Source organism: Garra rufa, unplaced genomic scaffold, assembly GCF_049309525.1.
Source record: "Garra rufa unplaced genomic scaffold, GarRuf1.0 hap1_unplaced_002, whole genome shotgun sequence".
NCBI classification, from domain to species: domain Eukaryota; kingdom Metazoa; phylum Chordata; class Actinopteri; order Cypriniformes; family Cyprinidae; genus Garra; species Garra rufa.
This window is the reverse complement of record NW_027394277.1, coordinates 13869130-13885409: the sequence shown is the minus strand read 5'-3', so window position 1 is coordinate 13885409 and position 16280 is coordinate 13869130. Positions and strand designations below refer to the sequence as shown.

The window sequence follows — 16280 nt, the reverse complement described above, 5'->3', positions numbered from 1 at the left end:
ATGATGTCTTTCCAGCCTTTCCACACTGATGTAGGGTTGTTGGCTAAAAGACTGCATTCTTTACTGTGGTGTAATAGTGGCAGCACGTCTTTAAGAAGAGCGTAACTGTGCAGTTCTAAATTGCTTGAATCATTTCAAGTGCAAAACAGTGCAAATATTTTCAGACACTCCTGGGGCATGTGGCATCCTTGACTGTGTTAAGTTTTGTTGATAAATAATAATAACTATTAACAATGCCAATAGAGTAAGTCTTCAGTAAGGAAAAAAGGTTTCAGCTTTGGCTTTACTGGCAGAGGGATTCAGTGAGCGTCAGGTTACTTCCATCAATTTCAAAGATGGTGGTTCATATAAAACAAGGTCAAGCTGCAGACATTGGGTCCAACAAAGCTACAGACTGGCAGAGGGCAAAAATGACTATCCACTGACTAGTGAAGTGCATGTCGAGGACTCCTAGGGACAGGTCAAAGCCAAAGCCAAGGGGTCAAAACCCCTTCATCAATGAGAATCAAAGAAGAGCCAAGCTGAGGTTTGCAAAAGACCATGACGATTGGACTATAGAGGACTGCAGTAAGGTCATCTTCTTTTCATTTTCTTCCAGCTTTCAGCTTTGCCCAACACTTAGTAATCTAATGATGAGGGAGACAGAGAACTGCAGAGGCCTAACAAACCACAGTGTCTCCCCCAGTGATTATCTGGGGGTGCTTCAGCAAGTCTGGAACTGGGCACAATAGTCTTTGTGAAAGGTGTATAAAGCTTGAAACATATGAAACTTCCTTCCTTTTGCTCTGACAATGTTTCCCAACTCTAAGGTGTGGATGTTCAAGATCAGGAACACTAGATGAAGACGCTGTCACAGCCAGGCAATCTCCAAACCTGAACCCCACTAAAATCTTTTGGAATGTGATCAAAAAGAAGTTGGATGGTCACAAGCCATGCAACAAAGCAGAACTGTTTGAATTGCTGTGCCAGGAGCATAAAGTCACCCAACAGCAATCTGAAAGACTAGTGGAGAGCATGCCAAGATGAATGAAAGCCGTGATTGAGAATCAGGGTTATTCCATCAAATATTGATAGAAAAAAAAAAAACATTAGCAATGTGTGCAATGTGCATTATTTGAGGTCTTATTTATTTTTTATTTATTTATGTTTTTGACCAGTTCTCATTTTTCTGCAAATAAATGCTTTAAATGACAACATTTATTTGGACGTTTATTTGGAATTTGGAAGATATGTTGTCAGTAGCTTATAGAATAAAACTAAAAATATTAATTTTACTCAATACTTATAAATAGAAGAACCAGAGAAACTGTTAACTTTGTAGTGGTCTCTTAATTTTTATTTATTTATTTGTTTTTTCATAAATAACCTGTCTGAATTGCTGTCCTATCACAAAAAAAGTCCAAATGTAAATATCTGACATAAATCTGAAAACAAAATTTATAAAACAAAATAAAATAAAAACACCTGAAATGACAACACCTTTAAGAGCAACTAAGGAATATTACTTGAAATGAAAATGGAGGAGGCTGAGGAAGACAATCCAAAATCTAATAAAATAAAGAAATTAAAATAATATATTACTCAAAACTGGTAATAGTCCTTAGGTCTCACAGCTGCATATTATGTTACATGCTGCATATTATATCAGTAATACTGAGAACTTTTCCGATTAGTTAGTCAAAACATGTACTTACAAAGCTGAAGGATGGACTGTGTCTTGGCTCTCTGAAAAGAGCCTTTGGGTTGTACTGGGCTGCTTTTGAGACACAAGCAAGAAAGAGAAAAACAGGAAACAAACCTTAATATGAGTGTGATGGGCCTCTATGAATAAAAATGTTTCATTATTGTTTCAGTAATTGGAGACTAATCAGAACTCAATAAACCGTAAATCTGAGGGGGAAAAACTAAATAAGATAAGATAAACTTTATTGACCCAAAGGAAATTCGTATTGGACACATACAGTACATTATAATCTGCCGTTTCATAACAGTAACATGTTACATTTATGTGATACCTGCATACAGTGGCTTGTCACTAGCCTCACTATATTATAGTGAGCAACTAAAATGAAATGAAATGAAATGAATGAACGAATGAATGAATAAACTAATTAATAAGTAAAACCTTTAATGTATTTAGTGAGAATATAACTTGCTGCAGGGAATATCTTCATTCATATAAACCCAAGTATTTCTAAAAGATAGTCAAAACTTGTACAGTACTTACAAAGCTGAAGGACGGACTGTGTCTTGGCTCTGAAAAGAGCCTTTGGGTTGTACTGGGCTGCTGTTGAGACACAAGCAAGAGAAAAACAGGAAACAAATCTGAATATGAGTGTGATGGGCCTCTATGAATAAAAATGTTTCAGCAATAATTAGAGATTAATCAGAACATAATGAACGGTAAATCTGAGGGGAAACAAAAACAAAATTGAATGAATGAATAAATAAATAAATAAATAAATAAACCCTTTAATGTTTTATTGAGACTATAACTTGCTGCAGGGCATATCTGCATTCATATATAGTGCCCTCCACCAATATTGGTAATTGAGCAAAGGCACCTGTGGAAATAAATGTGCATTGTTTATCTTTTTGATCTTTCATTCAAAAAATTAACAAAATACTAACCTTTCATTGAAGTAAAACAATAGAAATTTAAGGGGGAAATCTCATTATGAAATATTTTTTTCTATAGTTTATGTTGGTAACAATTATTGGCACCCCTAGAAATTCTTATGAGTAAAATGTCTCCAAAATATATTCCCATTCATATTTACATTTTTTTAGCACACTAGAGTGGAGTTAGGAGCATGAAACTGTCCAGCCATGACTTCTCTTTTAAATTTGAGGAACACAAAGGCCAAATTCCATTAAATTCTCCATCACAAGGAGTAAAACCAAAGAACATAGTTCTGATGTGCAGAACAAAATAGCTGAGCTTCAGAAAATAGAAAGTGGCTGTAAGAAAAGAGCTGATGCATTGAAAATTCCCATTTCCACCGTCAAGGCAATAATTAAGAAGTTCCAATCAACTAAAGATGTCTGTATGAGGACATGTGTCTATATCGTCATAATGTATGGTGAGGAGGAGACTTTGAGTGGCCAAAGACTCTCCAAGGAATATAGCTGGAGAATTGCAGAGATTAGTTGAGTCTTGGGGGCAAAAAGCCTAAATTTTTTTAAAATAGTTCCTACATCACCACATTGTTTAGGAGTGTTTCCAGAGAAATCCTAGCTCGCTCATCCAAAAACAAATTCCAGCACATTTAGTTGTCAGATACGACTAGAACTTCAAACAGGACTGGCCTCTATGGTCAGATGAAACTAAAAAACAAGCTTTTTGGCAGCAAAAAGATGGGTTTGGTGCAAACATGGATAAAACGTACCCAATGCTGATCTTTAATGTTGTGGGCGTATTTTTTGGCCAGAGATCCTGAATATTTTGTTTAGATACATGGCATCATGGATTCTATCTAACACTTAGATGTAAAAAAAAATGTTTAAACCTGACTGCCTCTGTTAGAAATCTTATGATGGACTGTGTTTAGATATTCCATCAGGTAAAGATCCAAAAAAAAAAAAAAAAAAAAAATGTGTCACTGAGGACAAAATGAAGCTTCTGCCATAGCCGTCCTAGTTCCCTGACTTGAACCCCTTGGGATTATAGAAGAAAATTCAGCTTGGGAAAAAGACTTTACAATAATTGGGTGCCAATAATTCTGGACAACGTGAACTAGAGAAAAACATTTATTTCATAATGAGACCCCCCCCCCCCACACACACACACACCTTTTTTTATCTTTTTATTTCAATGGAAGATTAGGATTTTGTGAATTTTTTTTAAAATGAAAGATCAAAAGGATAAACAATGTAGATGTATTTCCATAGCTGCTTTTGCTCATATTGACCAAGGGTGCCAATACTTGTGGGGGGCACTGTAAACCCAAGTATTTCTAAAAGATAGTCAAAACCTATACTTACAAAGCCAAAGGACGGACTGTGCCTTGGCTCTGAAAAGAGCCTTTGGGTTGTACTGGGCTGCTGTTGAGGGCCAAGCAAAGAAAAACAGGAAACAAATCTGAATATGAGTGTGATGGGCGTCTTTGAATAAAAATGTTTCGGCAATAATTAGAGACTCATCAGAACATAATGAACGGTAAATCTGAGGTAAAATGAAATTAATAAATGAAATAATAAGTAATCACTTTAATGTATTTATTGAGCCTATACAGTGCCTTGCAAAAGTATTCATACCCCTTCATATTGTTTTGCGGTGCTCAATTTCCTACACCTTCTACCTTATTTTGTTTATTCTCAGGTTAGGTAAAGATAGTCGAATCTGCCCTATCGTATAAGTAATTTTCATACTCACACCATAGGCTTCAGAAGACTCCTCCGTGGTATGTTCAGTTCAAGTCTATCAATCAGAGTCTCTTGGCAGGCAGGCTTCTTGGTTATAATAAAGTATAATTTTATTGTCTATAGGTTATATAATTTACATACAAATACTAATATATAAAATAAAGAAATACAAAAGAAAATAAATTGCTATCTTAGTCGTTCGAAGGCTTGAATGGCAGATCGTCATGGCAGGTCGTCTTGGCAGGTCGTCTGGCACCGGAGAAGCTGTTGCAGAACCAGCATCTGATGTCCTCTTCGTACTTCAGCCTTTTATACCCAGCAGGTGTATTCCAATGTCCTTTTTGGAAATCCCCTAAGAAAGTACCTATATAACCTCTCTGCATCTTCGCATTCTTTCTTCTCCGGATTCTTCTCCATTGCTTCACTCTACGCCTGTCTACTACAGAACACTCGACGGTAACATTTGAATTCCTCTTGGTCATTCTTTTTAGCAAAGCTCTTTCTAATACATGTTTGTTTCCTATCTATGTTCTTGCTAGTACATGTTATAAACCTTTTCTTAATAAATGCTTTAAAACAACAAGTATGGTGTTTTACTTAATAAACTACTTTCAATAAAACGTATACAATACAAGTGTGTGGTGTCTTTCTTAATAAACAACTCTCAATAAAACGTATACAATACAAATGTGTGGTGTCTTTCTTAATAAACAACTCTCAATAAAACGTATACAATACAAATGTGTGGTGTCTTTCTTAATAAACAACTCTCAATAAAACGTATACAATACAAATGTGTGGTGTCTTTCTTAATAAACAACTCTCAATAAAACGTATACAATACAAATGTGTGGTGTCTTTCTTAATAAACAACTCTCAATAAAACGTATACAATACAAATGTGTGGTGTCTTTCTTAATAAACAACTCTCAATAAAACGTATACAATACAAATGTGTGGTGTCTTTCTTAATAAACAACTCTCAATAAAACGTATACAATACAAATGTGTGGTGTCTTTCTTAATAAAGCTAACACAGTACAAGTGTTATATAGAAGAAAAGGACATACTTGCAACAGGAAAATTGCATATTTCATTAACACCCCAGTCTTGCAAGTTTGTTCTGCATCTTGAAACCCATGTATGGCATGTAACATTTCTTATTCTTGACACATTTGCTTAGTCTAGTATACACTTGTCTTGACTCCGTAACAACGTTCATTTGGAATGAGTTCATATATTGATCCACCCAGGGTCATTTGTTCTTAGGCCACATAATTTTACTTTCTATAATTTTTTCACTCACAATATCACCAGTTGGCCAAATTTTGATGTTTTGTTTTATAATTGTCAAATATTGCCCAAATTTTTGTCTCACCAATTTCCCATCAGTAATTTTTTGATAACATGCTCCAATCAATTGTCCCTTAGAGTCTTCACAAATAAACGTGCGGCTCCTTCCATTAATCCGACATGTTCTACAAATGTCAACCAATGGAATTCTGGATCTAGGTATAAATACCGTCCCAGTGGCCGTCTACGTCATTTTGAAGCTCTGTCGAGACGTTTGTGTCTAGGGTGGCTGTTCTTTCATCTCCAGCAACTCCCTCAATGTTTTCATCTATGAAATAAACACTTCATCAACACTGTTAACATCATTGGTGTACTTGCCATGCAACTCATGCGCTAAAAGCAAGTCATCATTTAGCCAACTTTTGTGAGCACTTAAGTCATTGTACCAGTATCTGGCCTCTGGGTGGAGCAACTTCAGTTTACTCTTGCATTGTTTAAATACATCTGTACTCAGGCATGTGATCAACTCGTGTGATCTTACACAGTATTCCATTGTTACACCATCATCATTAAACCAGGCTATCACTTTACATCTTTTAAAGCAATTTTTACACAGATCTCCCATAAAAAATCTAGTTTTCTGAATAAATAACATCTGATGATAACACATGCATTCATCTTCTCTAACAGCAATACAGTAGTTCGGATTTCGTGACAACAGTTGACCTTGCAGTTCTTTTAAACTCCTATAAAATATATTACAATTCAAAGTATCGCTATACATACTTTACTTATTTATTTTATTCTTAGTTACAATGTTCAGTTGTTGCTAATGAACAGCATTATTCTTTCTTAGACAGAATAAATATATAATTACCATTTGGTCAAAATGATCAAGTCGTTCAAAGACAGACTCTGCAGTCATCATTCTGCTATGTGCCATATATTCTCTTCGTGTTGGCAAATTAAGTCTTGGTGTGTCCTTAAGTCTTGAAGTGTTCTGTCTTTATGTTACTAGACGTATGAGGTCTTATAGGATCTAGGTTTGACAACACCCACTTTATCAGGTGCATGAATAGGTGAATGTAAATTAGTGTCGGGGTTATTTTACACCCTTTTTACACTTTTTCATTATCCTACAGATTCTGAAACAAATCATTCTTATCAGTTTTCTCCAAAATGATTGAAACCAACAGTCCAATTATTGTGATTAATATCACATGAAAATTACTCATGATCCACTTCAAATTTCTACAGTATAGGTACTTTTTGACATTCCTCCAAGAAATAAAAAGTTCCTTTTTCTTCGTATTTGTATTTTTTATTTTTAGAGACCTTACTCTCTTCAATTCCCCTTCTGTACCTTTAGTTTTCTCTGGGTTACTACTTTCTTTAAAATAATGTTTTTTAGCCACTATGAAATATATGAAATGTGGGCTAGCATCTGCATATATCGCCTTATCAGTGTTAATGGTCTTGGATAGCAACCTACTAATTCCCTGATTCATATTATTTCTGTTACTATCTTTTGTTTGCCCATCACATAATTCCAGTTTCTTTTATATCATAACAATATCTCACCATCCAAAATAGTTTCAGATGAACTAATCCTTTGTTATATACAAATCACCTCTAAAACTTCTTATCAATTTATAAGCCATATTTGGCTCATCTTCTTTCCTATAGTATTCTGGAATCTTTTCAGGAATTACCCATGTGTTTATTTGTTTATCGTTCTTATCTCTTATTCAAACTATAGGTATTGGATATTCCTTCCCTAACTTCTTGTTATCATTCTGTACTCTAGCTCGATAATTTCCTACTGTGGATCATTTTATTAGATCCTTAATTTTAATTGGAATTATCTTTCCATACTCACTCATTGCTACTTCTTGCAGCAAATCAAACAGCCTAAACTGTATTATCATCTGATCAGTCATCGTGTTATTCTTCGTTATCAGATTTCTCCACAACAGTGGTTGCTTTAACATTGTTTAAATTTTTACTCCTTGACTTTTAACTCCATCTCCATCTGAGAATATTATCCAATAATTGCCTTTGACTTTTGCTCTTATTCCTGCTCTATGACTATAACTCTCATCACCTCTTCACTGCCCTGCCCATATACAGCTGATCTAATATATCTCTCTGACCGTGCAAGCTTGGTTTTTAAATCTCTTATTTAATATTTCTAGTCCTTTAAAATGCCACATCACATGTAATTTCCAATCACTATCTAGTCTTGGTTCATTCATTAAAATTATCGTCAGGGCATTTCTCCCAGTATTTATCTGTTATAATCTGTTATAACTGATCCGATAAAATGTTCTTTTCTCTTTTAAATACTTATAATATCCTAGAGTTAGTTTGACGTCTCTAGTAGATTCACCATACCCTCCTAGACTGGGAAATGGATTTCTTAACTTTTACAAACTTTCATATAATGTATATATTTTCGTTTGTAAACAGCTCTTTACACTCTAATGTTTTTCATTTATCTTTTCTTGTTGTTATTCATCTAAGGGTAACATTTTATGATGTTCTATGTTAAATCCTTCTTTTTCTGACTTTCAAGTGAAATCTTTGTTTATCACTAAGGTTGTCAATTTCATAGTCTGGATAAGTGGTACCGTACTCGGTTACTAACGTAACCTCGGTTCTCTCTAGAGAGGGAACGAGTACTGCGTAAGAAGTATCTTACGCTAGGGGAAAATCCTTTTCTGCGAGATATTGAAGCCAAAAATTATCCTTAATTTTGAAATAATGTAAAGCGCGTTGCAGCAGCATACAGACATAGGCGAAACAGCTTGCGCGCCTATTGGCTGCTCTGCGGCAACTGCAGCAGCCTATTAGAGCGAGGCCTGACGCGACGCCAGATCCAATGGGGGCATTTCGCGCCCTTTGCGTCGCTTCGCGCCCTTTTCGTAGCTTCTCGCCTAAAAGGGCGTGGTCTAGACCTATAAATATCGCTCATAGGCAGCTATTATCTGGTTTTTCATCATCAAAGCAACCAGAGCGTGCGCATGCACGGCAAGATACGCAGTACTCGTTCCCTCTCTAGAGAGAACCGAGGTTACGTTAGTAACCGAGTACGTTCTCTTACAAGAGGGAACGAGTACTGCGTAAGAAGTATCTTACGCTAGGGGACCCAGTGTAAAACGCCGTGCATCGTGAGATCTGACACCAAAGACCCAAGGGCGAAAGCCCGGGGTTCATACAGTTCATAATCACCTATGGAACTCACAGGGAGTCCGGGGAAGAGGGAGGGGCAATGCCGCACTCTTCCACATAGTGCAGCGTCACTCAGACGCTAAGTAAACGTACATACAGGGCGGGGTTACGGCCTGAGCTGACGTAAAAATAAGGGTCTTCACACAGTTTGCTCAGACACATCTTGTGCTATCACTTTCACTGTCGACCCTAGAGCTGTGCTCAGTAGACGCAGCATTCCGAGCTGATAACATCAGGTCAGACAACACTGAACATCTAGACTGACAGCAATCTGGCCTGTAAGGCGGGAACCTCCAGGTTGTAAAACCTTATAAATGTAGACGGAGAGGCCCAGCCCGCCGCCGTACAAATATCTTGCAAGGCAATCCCACTCGACCACGCCCACGATGAGGCCACGCCCCTCGTGGAATGTGCTCTGACACCTAGCGGGCACTGCATGCCCTTGGAAGCATATGCCAACGCAATAGCATCAACTATCCATCTGGATAAGCTCTGTTTCGACGCGGCCAGTCCCTTGGGACGCCCGTAAAACGAAACAAAAAGCTGCTCTGTCTGTCTAAAAGCAGACGAGCGAGACACGTAAGCTCGTAATGCCCTGACTGGGCATAGGAGGCTCGCGTCCGTTTCCTCATCATTGACCGGTAGGGCTGACAGCGCGATGACCTGTGCCCTAAACGGTGTGTTGAGTGATTTTGGAACGTAACCATGTTTGTGTTTGAGTATGACTTTAGAGTCATTAGGTCCAAATTCCATGCACGTCGCGCTCACAGAGAGTGCGTGCAAATCCCCTATGCGCTTCACTGAAGCGAGAGCCAGCAGAAACACGGTCTCAAGAGACAGGTATTTCAAATCAATAGTCTGCAGAGGCTCGAATGGTCCACCTTTCATGGCCTCTAGTACCACAGAAAGGTCCCATACGGGGACTGTGGGAGGTCTGGGGGGATTTAGTCTTCTAGCTCCCCTCAGGAAGCGAATAACTAAATCGTTCCTTCCTATTGACTGACCTAGCGTTGTGCTCGAGAACGCTGTTATGGCCGCCACATAGACTTTGAGCGTGGACGGGGTTCTGCCCTTGTCCAGCAGCTCTTGTAGAAAGGAAAGCACCTCCATCACATCACAGTTAGTGGGTGACGAGCCGCGAGCTGCGCACCAGCCCGAAAACACTGACCATTTTGAGGAATAGAGCCGTCTCGTAGACGGGGCTCTAGCCTGCGTGATCGTGTTTAATACTCCTTTAGGGAGTTCATCATATATTCGCTGGTGGCCCAGACATGAAGGGACCACAGCTCTGGGTGAGGATGCCAAATCGAGCCGCTGGCCTGAGAGAGAAGGACTCTCCTCACTGGTATCGGCCACGGGACAGTGCTCGTCAGCTGCATCAGCGCTGGGAACCAGGGCTGGTTTTCCCAAAACGGCGTTATCAGCAGTATTGAACATCCTTTTTCGCTGACCCTCTCTATCACCTGAGGTAGGAGAGAGACGGGGGGAAAAGCATAGAGATGACGGCGGGGCCATTCGTGGGCCAGCGCGTCTCTGCTTTTTGAGCAAAATTCCAGACAGTGAGCGTTGTTCGGAGACGCAAACAGGTCTACTTCCGCTCTGCCGAATTTCTTCCACAGTAGTTGTACTGTCTGTGGGTGTAGAGACCATTCGCCTGCTGGAACATTGTTCCTGGACAGTCTGTCTGGCCCTATGTTTAGAAGCCCCGGCACATGCGCTGCTTTCAGCGAGCGCAGGTTGCGCTGAGCCCATACCAGGCGGCGTTCTGCAAGTCTGTATAGGTTTTTGGACCTGAGACCGCCCTGGCGATTTATATAGGAAACCACTGACATGTTGTCCGAGCGGACTAATACATGGTTTCCTTTTATTTGGGGACAGAAGCGCATCAGCGCGTTCTGTACTGCCAACATTTCGAGGCAGTTGATATGCAGGAGCTTTTCCCGTTCTGACCACTGGCCAAAAGACGGTCTACCCTCGAGCAGAGCCCCCCATCCCGAGGTGGACGCGTCCGTAGACACCACTTTTATTCTCGAGGAAGTCCCCAGGCTTACACCTAACTGGTACCAGTCGATTGCTCTCCACGGATTCAGGGCTGTGACACATTACTGATTGACCGTGATACGAAGCCGACCGGGCGCCCACGCTTGACGCGGAACGCGCGCTTTCAGCCAGAACTGCAGTGGGCGCATACATAGCAGACCCAGCTGCAGAACTGATGACGCTGAGGCCATGAGACCAGCATTTTCTGAAATTTTTTGAGCGGGACAGACGCGCCGCAGCGGAACGAGCCCGCTGTGCGCTGAATGTCTGCTGCGCGCTGTGGTGACAGCCGCGCTATCATTGACAGCGAGTCCAATTCTGTGCCCAGGAAGGAAGTTTTCTGACTGGGGGATAGTGAGCTCTTCGCCCAATTGACTCTGAGACCCAAATTCTCGAGGTGATCGAGTAACATGGTCGTATGCTGTACAAGCACTGAGCGAGACTGCGCTAGAATCAGCCAATCGTCCAAATAGTTCAGTATGCGCACGCCTTTCAGTCTGAGAGGAACGAGCGCTGAGTCCATGCACTTCGTAATGTACGGGGTGCCTGGGACAAACCGAACGGCAGGACTGTGTACTGATATGCCTGGCCCTCGAAGGCGAGTCTCAAAGATCGCCTGTGACGTGACGCTATCTGTATTTGAAAATACGCGTCTTTCAGATCCACTGACACGAACCAGTCTCCTTGGCGAACTTGCGCGAGGATTTTTCTGGTCGTGAGCATCCTGAACCGACGCTTCACCAACGCTTTGTTCAGTTGCCTTAGATCTAATATGGGTCTGTGACCCCCGTCTTTTTTCGGTACCAGGAAATATCTGCTGTACAGCCTCCCTTCGCTTTGAGCTTGAGAAAGGGGCTCTATGACCCCTTTGCTCAATAGTTTCGCCACTTCGGCTCGAAGCAGGTGTGCTGCTTCTGTCTGCATTGTGGTCTCGACGCGCGCTGTATATGGCGCGGACGTCGGTGAAACTGTAGCGAATAGCCTCCTTTTATAATGTCCAGCACCCATTTCGAGACCCCTGGAAGCTTTTCCAATGCGTTTGCATGAATAGCTAGAGGCTGAATACGAAGCGCGCTCCGTTCTTTCATTAACGGAGTGGTTTCGGTATGCTGTGGCACCAGAGACGTGCTCGTGACATTCGGGGCGTGGGGCACGCTGATAGCGGGAACTATTATGTCTGTGTGTGTATGTGGTTGTGTGGCAACAGGCACATTTAACACACTGCAAACACCGTTCGCCTGCATACACGTTAGTTTCGTTTGTACAGAAACCTTTTGACGTGCATAATGTGATGTCTGTGGGCACTGTGAAGCGCAATCGATCTGAGCCGATTTTATGTTCGCAGGGTCTGTATGACAGGTTGTGCTTGTGTGTAGAAATGAGCACTGGAGGAGTGGGCATTTTTGACTACACGTGAAACACCATCGGCCGTGGCCGGGACTCCAGAAAATACACTCTATTGGGGGTTTATCTGGGTAGCCGTGAAAACAACCTTTGTGTGCAGGCAAGCGGGCGACAGAACCGGCTTGTTGGCTGCAGCAAACACTGGAACAGTCACATTTAACACACTCCAAACATCGTTCGCTTGCATGGAGCGAATGCACGCTGATTTCATGCAAAACGTGCTCGTGATATTTGAGGCATGGGGCACGCTGATAGCGGGAACTATTATGTCTGTGTGTGGATGTGGCTGTGGGGCAGCGGGCACATTTAACACACTCCAAACAACGTTCGCCTGCGTAGAGCGAATGCACTTTTGGTTTCGTTTTCACAGAAACCGTTTGACGTGCATAATGTGGTGTCTGTGGCCACTGTGAAGCGGGCATATTTACCACGTGTGAAGCGCAATCGATCTGAGTCGATTTTATGTGCGCTGTGCTTGTGTGTAGAGATGAGCACTGCTAGTGGGCATTCTTACACGTGAAACACCATCGGCCGTGGCCGGTTGTGAAGCGCAATCGATCTGTGTCGATTTTATGTGCGCTGTGCTTGTGTGTAGAGATGAGCACTGCTAGTGGGCATTCTTACACGTGAAACACCATCGGCCGTGGCCGGTTGTGAAGCGCAATCGATCTGTGTCGATTTTAAGTGCGCTGTGCTTGTGTGTAGAGATGAGCACTGCAGTGGGCATTCTTACACGTGAAACACCATCGGCCGTGGCCGGTTGTGAAGCGCAATCGATCTGTGTCGATTTTAAGTGCGCTGTGCTTGTGTGTAGAGATGAGCACTGCAGTGGGCATTCTTACACGTGAAACACCATCGGCCGTGGCCGGTTGTGAAGCGCAATCGATCTGTGTCGATTTTATGTGCGCTGTGCTTGTGTGTAACGTTAGAGATGAGCACTGGTTAGTGGGCATTCTTACGACACATGAAACACCATCGGCCGTGGCCGGGACACCAGACAATACACTTTATTGGGGGTTTATCTGTGTAGCCGTGGGAACGACTTTTGTGTGCAGGCAAACGGGCGACGGAGCCGGTTTGTTGGCTGCAGAAAACACTGGAACAGTCACATTTCCTGGAACTGGACGAGCGAATAACTTTGGTGGGGGTCCGGCAACAGCGGGACTCGTACACCGTCGTTTTCCCAGTTGTGCTAGGACGATTTCGGAGGCTCAGGTTTCAACTCAATCCTGGGCCGCGGGCCGCGTCTGGCGGGGCGGCGGCCAGACGAGAAAAACGTCAGAAAGCGTTAACCACGGGTGCCTCTCAGCAACGGTGAGAGACCATGTTACGCAGCGCTGACGCGGCTAGGCGGCGGCGAAAGCGCGGCGAAGCAGGTTTGACGTCTGACGGCAAGCTTTAGAGGGGAGGGCCGACTTAGCACGCCGTCCAGCGGAGGGCAGACATAAGTGGGCTGCTATCGCCTCTTCTGAGCAGCATGCGCGTTCCTGCTTTGGCGGGAAACGGAAATCAGAATCAGAAACCTCTTCCTCCTTCATGGCCCCCCTCGTCAGCGGCGTCGATGGAAGCGGTGGCAGACAGCGGCCGCTTTACGTCCGGAACAGAGGCTGACGAGGTCGATGAAGCAGGCGGGCGAACCGGCGAGCTTTGTCGGCTGGGGGAAGTGTCCGGGGCCCGCTGGGCACGGCGCTTTTTACGGCGCTACACCGCGGCGGGCGGGGGAGCAGTCTCAGTGAAGAAGGCAAGGCAAGTCCTCAGAGTCACCATTGGCATCTGCACGAGCCGTATGAAGGCATCTTTAAAAAGACGCTTTGCTCTTTTTAGAGAAACAGTGTGTATCGCAGCGGCGACACACACTGTAGATTATAAAGGATATAGGCGCCGGAAAGCGCAGCAGGAATGCACGGAAGGCGGCGTGGCCAGCAGCTTCAGTGGCTCGTCCCGCTGAGATGCTTGCAGTCAAACGGCGGCTTCTTATCCGGCTCCAGCGATGCGTGTGCTTCGCTTGAAGGATGAAAAATCAGATAATAGCTGCCTATGAGCGATATTTATAGGTCTAGACCACGCCCTTTTAGGCGAGAAGCTACGAAAAGGGCGCGAAGCGACGCAAAGGGCGCGAAATGCCCCCATTGGATCTGGCGTCGCGTCAGGCCTCGCTCTAATAGGCTGCTGCAGTTGCCGCAGAGCAGCCAATAGGCGCGCAAGCTGTTTCGCCTATGTCTGTATGCTGCTGCAACGCGCTTTACATTATTTCAAAATTAAGGATAATTTTTGGCTTCAATATCTCGCAGAAAAGGATTTTCCCCTAGCGTAAGATACTTCTTACGCAGTACTCGTTCCCTCTTGTAAGAGAACTTATCCCTGTATCTCTTGATCTATTACAGTCGCATTTCTATCGCTTTTTCTCAAACTACAAATTACTACTATAAGTATAGCTAGTTATCATTGTTACTACAAAGTTTAGTTTGCTTAAGCAGACCTTTTTCCCTTTTCACACTATTCTGCTATATTTCCCTCTGCTCGTCCATTTTGTTTCAGTTCCCGTTATCTTGTATCATACAACAGAAAATGGAGTGCTCTGGAATCTCCCTTAGTCGTTAATCATTCGTTTCCTCACATTCCAGCACTTGCTTCTGGATCTGAAGCTTCAACTCTGAAGTTGTTTTGTGTGTTAGAAGACTTTTCTCTATTGACTGGGCTTTCTTCCCCTTCTAAAAGTCTGATCAACACTCAAAACATTCTATTATTTGTTCCCCTTCTTTGGGGGTTATTTCCAATTCATTATTTAATTGATGAATTGTATACTTACGGTGCCAGACGACCAGACCACTGCCGGTAAATATTCGTTGTTCACTCATTGCCTCTTTTTCTTGCTCTGCCATTTACTCAGACTCTAGTTTAGTGTTGAATTCTATTCTTCATTTTTCACTAAACATAGTTTCTCTTCACTTTGGTCCATCCAGAGACATATTATTATTGCTTCCTTAACTTACTAATTTCTGTCTTTCACATTTGTACACTAGAGTAAAGCTGCTCTGTTTCTTTTTATGCATTTCACTGCATTTACATTGCACTCTAGGAATAGGGTTATTTTTCTTTCTCTTGGATTTCTTTTCCAAGAATTTACTTAGTTAAAATTAAATTTCTTTTACTCCAAAATCCATTTTCAGATGGCTCTATTGTTTGATTGCTATCCTACTCTTCTCACTATCTTATCCATTTTTAGTGTTAAACTTCTAAAAAGGATAAGCTGACTTCTTATTGTCTAACTTTATTATTATTATTAGACATTATCTCTAACTTGACATTTTATTGTTTTTCTTTCTTTGATTTTCTAAGTCACTGTAATACAAGGCTTCGTCCATATATTCATTCTATCTCACATAATTTTGATTTGATCTATAATAAGTATAATTATATACTTCACTTGCATACTGCGATTTCATTTAATTCAGGAGTACAGCATAAAGCTTTATATACAACTCTATGTTTCTCTGAAAGTCAATCTTCTTACTCCCTTTGAATGAACTAAGTAGCGTAATTACATTTACACGATTGAGGTCTAAACCAACTAGTTGTCTATTCTTCTAATGCTGTTATAATCACATTTGCAGATGCCTCTTTTAAGGATTTTGCCCAAATCCGACTTGAAAATTCATCTACTGCTATCAGCATGTATTTATTTCCTGACCTTGATTTAGGATTTAAAGGTCCAGCTATATCTAATGACCATTCTTGACTAACTCTTTCTGGTGTAATTTTACCATAGTCATTTCTTATAGCTTCATTGTATCTTCTTTGCATACAATTTTTACATTTTAGTCCTATTTGTCTATATTTTTCCTCTAATTGGCAATAGTTATATAATTGTCAGATAAAACTTTGCCTATTTAGGTTTATACTGGGATTTTTCATGTATTTTTCATGTATATGTATTTTCTAAACAG

General features: G+C 41.6%; 1 pseudogene; it reads left to right on the top strand.

Moving 5' to 3' along the window:
* Positions 1-437: 437 nt before the first annotated feature.
* LOC141305361 (uncharacterized) overlaps positions 438-16280 on the top strand; it is a 130211-nt pseudogene continuing 114368 nt past the window's right edge.